This window comes from Mustelus asterias, chromosome 2 (genome assembly GCF_964213995.1).
Source record: "Mustelus asterias chromosome 2, sMusAst1.hap1.1, whole genome shotgun sequence".
NCBI classification, from domain to species: domain Eukaryota; kingdom Metazoa; phylum Chordata; class Chondrichthyes; order Carcharhiniformes; family Triakidae; genus Mustelus; species Mustelus asterias.
The window spans coordinates 23,781,856-23,794,813 of NC_135802.1; the positions used below are offsets into that span (position 1 = coordinate 23,781,856).

Sequence of the window (12,958 nt, forward strand, 5' to 3'; positions counted from 1 at the left end):
TTTCATGTACTGTGGTGTCAATGTACAAGTCGACTTTTGAACCCTCCAAAAATCTTTGCAAAAACTTACATGCAGAGTATAAAATGTGGGCGTGGCTGGTTGCCATTTCAAAATGTAATAAAACAACACCGGTAATTCAAATTAAATGGCATGGTTCATTGTATAAATTAATTGTACAAAGATACCTTTAACCACAATGAAAGTGTTTGAAAACACACCAAATTCATTGGCATCAAAAGACTTCATTGTGTTACTTTGGCCATGGCATCAACGCAAGGATCCTGCTTTGGATCAGATGTGGTGTTTTCAGTTTCAGAATCAGCCCTCGACAAATAATCTACCTCTCCATCCACTGAATTGAATATTCGCATTTTTTGAACAGTCCGATAACATCTCACGATTTGAAGTGGGACAGCAAACATATTTGTACTCTTTGAACGTTCGTAGCAGCCAACCTATTCCATTCCACTTGAGCATGATCCAAGTGGCTTGTTGAGGCACACATCCAAAGAGGTTGAAGAGACATTAGACTCCCTTGGTATAACTGCAATGTGGTATTTCCTCGCAGGTCCTCGTGAATTTACGATCTGAACGTGTTGCACACTAATAAGCTTTACTTAGATCAGAGAGATGCCTATGCTACACATTATCAATCGATAACTTCACATTCTCATCTGTCCAACTGATGTCATGGACATGTATAGAAACTGCTGCAGGAAATTTGATCAGTATGGCTTTACTTTTGTTCCATCAGCCATGCAAGTTAGTACCACTATGAATCTGGTCTTCTGATGTGCTGAGTTTTTCAGTCAAACTGTTTTTGAACTTTTACATTGCATAGCTCAACGGCTGGGCACATCAAAATTCATCGGCATTTCATCCATGTTGCCAATGTGACATACTGGGTCCTCATATTTTTGTTGCTGACAAACAAAAATAAATAAACGAACAAACAAACCAACCGTTGGAAACTGGTAATTTTGGCATCAAAGTCGTTTGGTAGTCTCTGAGCAATCTTGGTCTTCTGCAGCAACACAGGGCATTTTCGTTCCATAAAGCAGCTAGAGCAACGAGCTGCTGCTCTCAAATCTTCACTCTCAAATCTGGACTCGGAGTTTGATTTGGCCCACTCAAGTGCGCATTGCATTTCTAGTGATGACAAAACCATTTTGATAATTTTCAAGGACCCATTCCAATAGATCCTTCTCAAGATTAGGTAGGTGGCCGTTCCCTGCTGTGCTGGTGCATTTTGTCTTGGGCATCTTCTTCAAAGTGGTTTCCTTCTGCATCCATCCTCTCAGCAGTTTTTCACTAATGCTGAAATTCCTTGCTGCAGCACAGTTAACTGACAAGTTAGCAAGCGTTACAACTTTTAGCTTGAAAGCAGTTTCATACTTCTTTATTTTGTTGGAAAACCCATTTCGCTTGTCATTTACCAAACAAGGTCTGCTCATTATAGAGGTGTCTTAAATTTCTGTGCATCTTTGCAAAGCAGCCTATAGCACCTGATGAATAACGCAAGAATAGCATATGGTGGTTGAAAGTGGAGGTGGGGGGTCAACTTATACAGAATAGATGCATAACATGACTTTTGAGACTGCAACAATTGGGTCATCTTATACACTGGGTCGACCTACACACCACGAACTTTAGAATCATAGAATCCTACTGTGCAGGAGGCCATTCGGCCTATTGAGTCTGCACCGACCACAATCCCACCCAGGCCCATGCATTTAGTGCCCCTGATACTAAGGTGCAATTTAGCATGGCCAATCCGCCTAACCCACACATCTTTGGAGTGTGGGAGAAAACCGGAGCACCCAGAAGAAACCCACGCAGACACAGAGAGAATGTGCAAACTCCACACAGGGTGACCCAAGCTGGGAGTCGAGCCGAGTTCCCTGGCGCTGTGAGGCAGCATTGCTAACCACTGTGCCACTATGCCGCCTCTGCTATTTACTGGGATGTGTTGAAGAGAGCATATCACACTTGCAAATTCCAAACAATATTGAAGACTTTCAATGTTTCTGATCCACATCCAGCTTGTAACAAACATTCCAATTTGCACATTTCCCTTACTAACAATTTATTTTTTAAAAATCCAACTTAAAAGAATACATTGCATCAGAGCATCTCAACTGCCTCCTCTTTCACAATGACTTTGGCAACATCTTTTTCTTCTGTAAAAACAGAAGCAAAGTACTCATTTTAAAAATAAATCTCCTAGCAATTCAGTTACTGGACAGTCCTGAAGAAGTTAACTCGGGTACAGTGTACAAGCTCAGACTGAATTTGAATTCAGCTAACATCATAGCTTTCGGCAAAGGGAGCAAATCCAAGTCCCTTTTAAATCAAGATTAAAAAACACAAAAGACAAATGAATAGATACCTTTAACAGGTCTTTGTGGAATATTTTTACAATTTATTTATTTTAATTTTTTCTCAAGTCTTACTTCAGACATTAGAAATTTTACTTGGAGGAAGATGGGAGGTGTAAATGATTCCAAAAGCATTTGGAGTAATAGGAGTGTAGTGCACCCTTGTGATGAGAGGCTATAATTACACAATGCTTTTTCCATTACTGTTCTAGAAAAAGAAAAGAAAATCAAACCTGGAGGAACAGTCACAAGACCATTAATTAGTTTTAACAAGAAAAATTAGATATGAAAAATTAGATTACAATACTATACTTCTTTACTTCATTCCCCCTTGCCCCGCCCTTATCTTAAATACACACAGGTTTTAAGATTAACATGGATGATAAAATACATCTGAAGTTACAACAGTCTCCTTAACACACAAAGTCCCTTTCATGCACATATGACGACTGTGGTCAAGTACACACTCCTCTTTGAACCCAAATTAACGTCTGTAGATTTCTTCTCAGAATCCAAACCACCCCCCGATAAAGTTTATGTATTAGTGTTACAAGTAGGCTTACTTTAACACTGCAATGAAGTTCGTGAAAATTCCCTCGTCGCTCCGGCGCCTGTCCGGGTGCACTGAGGGAGAATTTAACATGGCCAAAGCACCTAACCAGCACATCTTTCAGACTGTGGGAGGAAACAGAGCACCTGGAGGAAACCCACGCAGACACCGGCAGAATGTGCAGACTCCATACAGACAGTGGCCCAAGCCAGGAATTGAATTTGAGTCCCTGACGCTGTGAGGCATCAGTGCTATCACCATGATTGTCATGAGAGTTTCCACACTCCTCTCCTAAAAATATGCTTTAAAACCTTCTCTCGTAATAAGGCTTTCCATTAGCAGGTTGCATTTTGAAATCCAGTCCACATTTTACTAATGACCCTTTAAGACAAAGCTTCTGCTTCACTTTTAACAGCAAATCCACTCCAAGATTTTGCACCAACCCCTTTCGGCTTTCTTTGCCTTGACTGACTTCCACTGTTACACAAATTCGGATATCCTGCCAATACTTTCTTCACAATTAATTTAAAATTTGTTTCACAAATGATAGCAAGACATTCCAAACTTCAGCATTACTTTTGAAACTTCTCCCTAGCACTCTCACTAAACGATTCCTTCTCAGCTTTGTTTGTGATGCCTGTGAACAATATCCTGTTCTCTTTCCATCTTGTAGCTAGTACACATTGTGAGCATAATAAACTCACAATGCTCATAATAAACTGGTGGATGTTTAGACTGTTGGCTGGGTAACCATCAGACTGCTTTATCTTGGCTGGTGGAACATGGGCGTCGCTGGTTCCCAGCATTTATTGCCCATCCCTAGTTGCCTTTGAATTGAGAGGCTTGCTAGGCCATTCCAGTGAGCCGCTGAGAGTCGACCACATTGCTGTGGCTCTGGAGTCACACATAGGCCAGGCCAGCAAGGACGGCAGATTTCCTTCCTTAAAAACATTAGTGAACCAGATGGGTTTTCTGACAACCGTTTCATGGTCATTACAACATTCTTAATTCAGGATATATTTTTCAATCGAACTCAAATTAAACCATCTGCCATGGTGGGATTCAGGTCCCCAGAACATTAGCTGAGTTTCTGGATTAATAGTCTAACGATAATATCACTAGGCCATCATCTCCCTTATGGTTGAACCCATCCAGACAAACAGACAGTATTACAACATATAAGTTGGGACGTGAGCTACCCACTTCAGAACATCCAGCCTCAGACTTGTTCTGGTAATCATGACATGCACTTGACTGGTCCAGGTCAATTTCTGGTCAATGGTGACCTGTAGGATGTGAATGGTGAGGGATCCTGAGATGGCAATGCTACTGAGAGTCATGGGGAGATAAGCTAGGTTCTTCCTCAATGAGTTGAGCACTAACTGGCACTGTGTGTTCTGCAAGTTTTAATTGCCACTTATTGCCAAGCCTGGATTCTTCACTAGTTCGAGCTGCCTGCATGCATGGACAGTCAAATAATACAAGTGAAGAGTCCCATTTTTAACTCTAACAGAACAGAAAGTCATTGTTGAAGATAGCTAAAAATAATTAGGCCTAGGACAATGCCCTGAGAAATTCATTGTGATGTAAAAACAGTGCTGGAAAAACGCAGCAGGTCTGGCAACCACTGCGGAGAGAGAGAGAGAGAGCGCGAGAGAGAGAAAGCACGAGCGAGGCAGAGAAATAAAAAAGAAAGCACTGGAAATATTCAGTCACTGTGGAGAGAGAAAAGGAGTTAATGTTTCGAGTCGAATATGACTCAAGTTCCAAGGAAGAATCTGTATTTCTCTCCATAGATGCTACAAAACCTGCTGAGTACTTAGAGAACTTTGCTTTTATTTCAGTGTGCCCATGGTGCTTGGTCGGCCTTAACATCCACCAGAACGAGCACCTGCAAGGAGGTGCTCGGCCTCTTTATCAGGAAACAAAAAATGACCAAGAGATACACAGCCTAATTGAACACAAGTTCAAAGTTTTAGCAGATTGGAAACTTCACCACACCGCAAGCTGAAAGCAGCAGTCGTACCGGCATGTGAAGGCAACAGTACAGCAACATCTGACAAATTGTGGGTAAGAAGAGCACAGGAGATACACCAACTATATGTGGCCCAAGCACTAAAGGGCTGAACTTGCAGAGAGCCAAACACAGAGGGAAGGTTATCAAGGACAGGAAGGTCATCAGTGGTCATCGGAGAGAAGGTTTTTAAGAATTCCTTAATCAAGACTCTGTCTTCGACTTGGAATATCCTCAACTATAATATATAACTGGTTGCTTGGTCGTTCCGAACTTAAGTATTGCTGGAAAAAAAGAGGCATGCTGTTGAAACTTTGCGTCTTGTAGTTATCAGGACAGGTGCAAGAATACCAAATTTGGTATTTCTGTGCTCTTCCCACTCAAAGGGAACAATAATTTGTACTGCATGGAAAGAGGTTCTGATTGGTAGAGGCATTGCCATGGAGAATGCACCAGGGAATAGTTAACTGCCAAGCATATGTTTAAAGTTAAACCAGGCAAGTCGACTCTGGTCAAAACACTGCCATGGGGAATTAACCACGGAATGGCTGTCCCCAAGCCTTTGTTAATTGAAAAGGCGCAATGCACAGACATCCTTTATTAGCAAAGGACAAGGCCTTGTGAGTGAACATACATAACTATCAGCACACTGCCAGTCTGACTAATAATCTTAAATTGGCTGTTGATGCCAAGAATTACACTGTCGGGATTGTTTTTTTAAGTGCTACCCAATCACAGTTTCCAACATTAGATGTGATTCCATATTTTAAGTTCTGCAAGCTTCATTCCTCAATACCCCATCTGGCTCAGTCCCAGTAAGTCAAAAAAGTCATTAGATTGCTGCAAAACAAGAAAGTCTCTGGAGAAGATGGAATCTCTGCCCAAATTCTGAAAAAACAGCATAAATACGCACTGGCATGGCTGCACAACCTCATATCCCTCCAACTAGGAAGATGAGTGCTGGGAGGAACTCAGGGATTCTGTGATCATAACTATATTCATGAAGCGAGACAAGTCCGATTGCAGTAACTGCAGAAGGAGTCGTCTTGCAGTCTGCCACAGAGAAGATCATGGCAAGGATCCTCCTCAATAGTCTCCTCCCAGTGACCAGAGAACTCCTTCCAGAGCTGCAGTGCAGTAATCACCCTTCAAGAGGCACCACAGACATGATCAGCATTGCACGACAAATTCAAGAAAAATGCAAGAAACAGCAGGACATGGCCTTTTTGACCTCATAAAAGACTTGCGTAGAGGCTTGTGGAGGATCATCCTCAAATTTAGTTGTGCTCAGAGATTTGTCGTTATCCTCCACCCACTTCACAATGACATCTAAATCGTAGACTTTGTCAACAGCAGAGCTGGTTTTGGGTGATTAGCACCTCAATGCTGGGCATGTTGGTTTGGGAGAGGTTGTTGATGTTGTACAGCCTTTTTTTGCCACTGGATTTGGAGGGTCTTGTGAATGCATTGCTAGTTGTACATCCTCAGTGCTTTGAGGTGCCTGACGTAGGGGGTCCAAGCCTCAAAAGTGTCCAGGAGCCTAGAGATCATTCTTGTCCGGGAAATTGTGATCTTAGTCTCTGGTTTAGATCCCAGTTGTCAAATACTCTTCTTCAGTCAACTGAAGGTTGAACTGAGGCAATAATGAATTTTATCCTCTAGACAGATCCTACTTCAGAATCACAGAATGCAGAAGAGGCCCTTCAGTCCATCAAGTCTGCACTGACATATGAGAAGCACCTGATCTACCTACCTAATCTCATTTGAAAGCAAGGTCCATCGTTTGAATGTTATGAGTGCCAAGTATTCATCCTTTTAAAGGGATGTGAGGCAACCCACCTCTACCACCATCCCAGGCAGCGCACCACCCCACCCCACCCCCCACCATCCTCCTGCCCCTCACCTTAAACCTATCTCTCTTCGTGACTGACACTTCAACTAAGGGGAACAGCTGATCCCTATCCATCCTGTCCATGCCCCTCAATCTTGTACACCCTCTTTTCATTACTTAAATGTTCAACATCCTGGTGAATCTCCCCTGCACCCCCTCCTATGCAACCACATCCTTCCTATAATGTGGCAATCAGAACTGCACACAGTACTCCAGCTGTGGCCTCACCAAAGTTCTATACAATTCCAACATAACTTCCCTCCTTTTGTCTTTATCAATGGAGGGAAAGATTACAAGTGTTCCATAAACCTTTCTCACCACCCCAATAACATGCTCTTCCACCTTCAGAGATCTATGGACAAACATGCCAAGGTTCTTTGAACCTCCTAGTGTCATGCCGTTCATTGAATACTCCTGTATCATTGAACCAATTCACTTCTCCACCTTTCTCACTGTAATACTGCATTTGACCTCCAGCAAATTAGCCACAGGCATGGAGATAACATACAGAACAGATGGGAAACTTATCATCCTATGCTGCCTTTAACCCTAAACCAAAATCACTCCAACTTCAGTCATGGAGCTCCCATATGCAGATGAAACTTGTGCGCGCTCATTCAAACTGAGCTCTCCAGGTCATTGTCAACCCCTCTCTGAAAGAAATGAGAAAACTGGCCTAAACACCCAAAACGTGATAGTCCTCATCCAAACACAGCAAGACAACACCATCCATCGATTATCAATGGCCAGATCCAGGAAAACGTGTAACATTTTCTATGTCTTGGGAGCCTCAGACATAGAGGATAAAATTCAAGAAGTTCAACGCCATCAGAACAAAGCAACCTGCTTGTTTGGCACTCCATCCACCATCTTCAACATCCACTCCCCCCACCACTGACACACAGTGTCAGCAGTCTGCACCATCTACAAGATGCACTGCAGCAACTCACCAAAGTTCCTTCAACAGCACCTTCTAAACCCACGACCATCACCTAGAAGGACAAGGGTAGCAGATGCATGGGAGCATCCAAGCCATTTGGGCTTTGAACGATATCACTATTCCTTCACTGTCACTGGATAAAAATCCCGTAACCCACTCTCTAACAGCACCAAACCCACAATGACTGTCATGATTCAAGGCCATGATGTGGAAATGCTGGCATTGGACAGCCCTCCTTCTGATTCAGCAGCCTCTCTTCTCAAAATGCTCCCTCCACCCTGTATCGTGTTGTAAGTAGTCTCAGAACACCAGGTTAAAGTCCAACAGGTTTATTTGGCACTAGCTTTCGCAGTCTCAGGCTCCTTCATCAGGTGAGTCCAAAGATGTGCGGGTTAGGTTGATTGGCCATGCTAAAATTGCCCTTAGTGTCTTGGGATGCGTAGGTTAGAGGGATTAGTGGGTAAATATGTAGGGATGTGGGGGTAGGGCCTGGGTGGGATTGTGGTCGGTGCAGACTCGATGGGCCGAATGGCCTCTTTCTGTGCTGTAGGGATTCTAAGAAGGGCCTTGTAAGTTGTAAGCTGTGCGTAAGCAACACAAAAATCCAAGATACGGGTGGTGCATTATGACTTTATTTGCATAAAAAGCTGTACACATTATCTCAAACAATGAAATGTTATTTATTTTTTAAGTACTTCTGTGACATCCTATGTGACTATGACAAAAGGTAAACCTTTCCTCCTCAACCTGTCTGCAGCCTTTGACAGGTCTACTCAATCATTCAAATACAATCATTGCTGATCTTTGGATTCAACTCTACTTTTCTGCCTGTTCCAATCTCCCCCGATTTCCCCAAGAGATGAAAAATCTGTCGATCGCAGCCATAAATGTACTCACCCAGTTCTATTTTTAATCTATCTGATCACAGCCAGAGTATCACTTGCAATGGCTTCTTTCTGCTCGTGTTGTTACCTCTGGTGTCCCTCAAACATTGATCCTTGGCTCCCTCTTATTTCTCATCCACATAAGAACATAAGAAATAGGAGCAGGAGTAGGCCATCTAGCCCCTCGAGCCTGCCCCGCCATTCAATAAGATCATGGCTGATCTGACGTGGATCAGTACCACTTACCCGCCTGATCCCCATAACCCTTAATTCCCTTACCGATCAGGAATCCATCCATCCGCGCTTTAAACAGATTCAGCGAGGTAGCCTCCACCACCTCAGTGGGCAGAGAATTCCAGAGATTCACCACCCTCTGGGAGAAGAAGTTCCTCCTCAACTCTGTCTTAAACCGACCCCCCTTTATTTTGAGGCTGTGTCCTCTAGTTTTAACTTCCTTACTAAGTGGAAAGAATCTCTCCGCCTCCACCCTATCCAGCCCCCGCATTATCTTATAAGTCTCCATAAGATCCCCCCTCATCCTTCTAAACTCCAACGAGTACAAACCCAATCTCCTCAGCCTCTCCTCATAATCCAAACCCCTCATCTCCGGTATCAACCTGGTGAACCTTCTCTGCACTCCCTCCAATGCCAATATATCCTTCCTCATATAAGGGGACCAATACTGCACACAGTATTCCAGCTGCGGCCTCACCAATGCCCTGTACAGGTGCATCAAGACATCCCTGCTTTTATATTCTATCCCCCTCGCAATATAGGCCAACATCCCATTTGCCTTCTTGATCACCTGTTGTACCTGCAGACTGGGCTTTTGCGTCTCATGCACAAGGACCCCCAGGTCCCTTTGCACGGTAGCATGTTTTAATTTGTTTCCATTGAGATAGTAATCCCATTTGTTATTATTTCCTCCAAAGTGTATAACCTCGCATTTCTCAACGTTATACTCCATTTGCCATATCCTCGCCCACTCACTCAGCCTGTCCAAATCTCTCTGCAGATCTTCTCCGTCCTCCACACGATTCACTTTTCCACTTATCTTTGTGTCGTCTGCAAACTTCGTTACCCTACACTCCGTCCCCTCCTCCAGATCATCTATATAAATGGTAAACAGTTGCGGCCCGAGTACCGATCCCTGTGGCACGCCACTAGTTACCTTCCTCCAACCGGAAAAACACCCATTTATTCCGACTCTTTGCTTCCTGTCGGATAGCCAGTCCCCAATCCACTTTAACACACTACCCCCAACTCCGTGTGCCCTAATCTTCTTCAGCAGCCTTTTATGGGGCACCTTATCAAACGCCTTTTGGAAATCCAAAAACACCGCATCCACCGGTTCTCCTCCATCAACCGCCCTCGTCACATCTTCATAAAAATCCAACATGTTCGTCAAGCACGACTTTCCCCTCATGAATCCATGCTGCGTCTGATTGATCGAACCATTTCTATCCAGATGCCCTGCTATCTCCTCTTTAATAATGGATTCCAGCATTTTCCCTACTACAGATGTTAAGCTGACCGGCCTATAGTTACCCGCCTTTTGTCTCCTTCCTTTTTTAAACATGCTGCCCTTTGTTAAACTTCTGACAGTCAGTTGGTGAAGGAAGAGACCAGAAGGCAATGTTTACTTGGGTTTTAGATTTATTCAAAGTCAAATATTACAAATGCATTGCTCGGAACTCTGCAACCCACTACCAGTGTCCCAAGTGTCCCTTTATTTTGTTTTTACTTGGTATAGATTTATTCTCAAAATGAAACAATACAGGTATGAACTTCCTAACCCCACTCCACATATATGTCAGTAAGCATCCAATCAATGCCTTCCATCAGTAAGGGATCTGGGTGGTTGTACTGCTGGTTTGCGGTGGACAGAAAGGATCGAGCATGTGGACATAAAGAAAGAGGATGTGTTGGAACTATTGAATGGCATCAAGGTTGGTAAGTCGCCGGGACCGGATGGGATGTACCCCAGGTTACTGTGGGAGGCGAGGGAGGAGATTGCGGAGCTTTGGCGATGATCTTTGCATCGTCGATGGAGACGGGAGAGGTTCCGGAGGATTGGAGGATTGCAGATGTGGTCCCTATATTCAAGAAAGGGAACAGGGACAGCCCGGGAAATTACCGACCGGTGAGTCTAACCTCAGTGGTTGGTAAGTTGATGGAGAGGATCCTGAGAGACAGGATTTATGATCATCTAGAGAAGTTTAGTATGATCAAAAGTAGTCAGCACGGCTTTGTCAAGGGCAGGTCGTGCCTTACGAGCCTGGTTGAGTTCTTTGAAAATGTGACCAAACACATTGACGAAGGAAGAGCGGTGGATGTGGTCTATATGGACTTCAGCAAGGCGTTCGATAAGGTCCCCCATGCAAGACTTCTTGAGAAAGTGAGAGGGCATGGGATCCAAGGGGCTGTTGCCTTGTGGATCCAGAACTGGCTTGCCTGCAGAAGGCAGAGAGTGGCTGTGGAGGGGTCTTTCTCTGCATGGAGGTCAGTGACCAGTGGAGTGCCCCAGGGATCTGTTCTGGGACCCTTGCTGTTTGTCATTTTCATAAATGACCTGGATGAGGAAGTGGAGGGATGGGTTGGTAAGTTTGCTGACGACACCAAGGTAGGTGGTGTTGTGGATAGTTTGGAGGGATGTCAGAAGTTGCAGCGAGACATAGATAGAATGCAAGACTGGGCGGAGAAGTGGCAGATGGACTTCAACCCGGATAAGTGTGTGGTGATCCATTTTGGCAGATCCAATGGGATGAAGCAGCAGTATAATATGAAGGGTACCATTCTTAGCAGTGTAGAGGATCAGAAGGACCTTGGGGTCCGGGTCCATAGGACTCTTAAATCGGCCTCGCAGGTGGAGGATGCGGTCAAGAAGGCGTACGGCGTACTGGCCTTCATTAATCGAGGGATTGAGTTTAGGAGTCGGGAGATAATGCTGCAGCTTTATAGGACCCTGGTTAGACCCCACTTGGAGTACTGCGCGCAGTTCTGGTCACCTCATTACAGGAAAGATGTTGAAGCCATTGAAAGGGTGCAGAGGAGATTTACAAGGATGTTGCCTGAATTGGGGGGCATGCCTTATGAGGATAGGTTGAGGGAGCTTGGTCTCTTCTCCCTGGAGAGACGAAGGATGAGAGGTGACCTGATAGAGGTTTACAAGATGTTGAGAGGTCTGGATAGGGTAGACTCTCAGAGGCTATTTCCAAGGGCTGAAATGGTTGCTACGAGAGGACACAGGTTTAAGGTGCTGGGGGGTAGGTACAGAGGAGATGTCAGGGGTAAGTTTTTCACTCAGAGGGTGGTGGGTGAGTGGAATCGGCTGACGTCGGTGGTGGTGGAGGCAAACTCGTTGGGGTCTTTTAAGAGACTTCTGGATGAGTACATGGGATTTAATGGGATTGAGGGCTATAGATAGGCCTAGAGGTGGGGATGTGATCGGCGCAACTTGTGGGCCGAAGGGCCTGTTTGTGCTGTGGCTTTCTATGTTCTATATACTTAAACTCAATTGATACAACTAACATCTATAATCAGACCATTTAAAAAGGTCTTTACCCAGTGTAAACTCGCTTGTGTCTCAGCAAGGTAACTGAACAAATTGCTTCCCACAATCAGAGCAGCTGAATGATCTCTCCCCACCCACTGTGACCACATTGGTGTCGGTAGAGTAGATGACTCATTGAATCCTCTCCCACACAAACAGGTGAACTGCCTCTCTTCAATGTGAACTCATTGGTGTCAGCAGATGAGATGACCACATGAATTCCTTCTCACATTCAGTGCAAGTGAAATGGACACAATATGCCTGTCGAGGAATTGTGCATAATTATCAAATGAGTGCCCCACACCTGCAATCACTTAACCTTAAATTATACAACTAATATCCCTCGACATCATCCGAAAGCACAGCATTAGTTTTAACATGCATGCTTGTGACACCCAGCTCTACCTCAGGATCATCTCATGTGACTGTTCCATTGTTGCTAAATTATCAGACTAATTGACAGACATCTTGACAGATTGAGCAAAAAAATCCTCCAATTGCCTTTTTTTTCTCCAGGGCAAACTCACAACATATAATTTATTGGGAAATGGATCTCAAATACAAAGTACATTCTATACGGGTACTGTTTAACACCACAGTCTGCAAGTGCCTGTAGCACTACATATCTCAACTGAATGACGTAAATAAACTAGTTTCGTCCAGAAACACTGAAAGTATTCCAACATAAGAAAGTGAAACAGTTTTACAACAATTTTGTTGATGGACAGGTTTCCAGCGACTCGTTTTC

At 44.1% G+C, this 12,958-nt stretch overlaps 1 protein-coding gene across 3 annotated transcripts in view; it reads right to left on the bottom strand.

Moving 5' to 3' along the window:
- lmbr1 (limb development membrane protein 1) overlaps positions 1-12,958 on the bottom strand; it is a 217,929-nt gene that overhangs the window by 198,738 nt on the left and 6,233 nt on the right. The window lies entirely within an intron of this gene.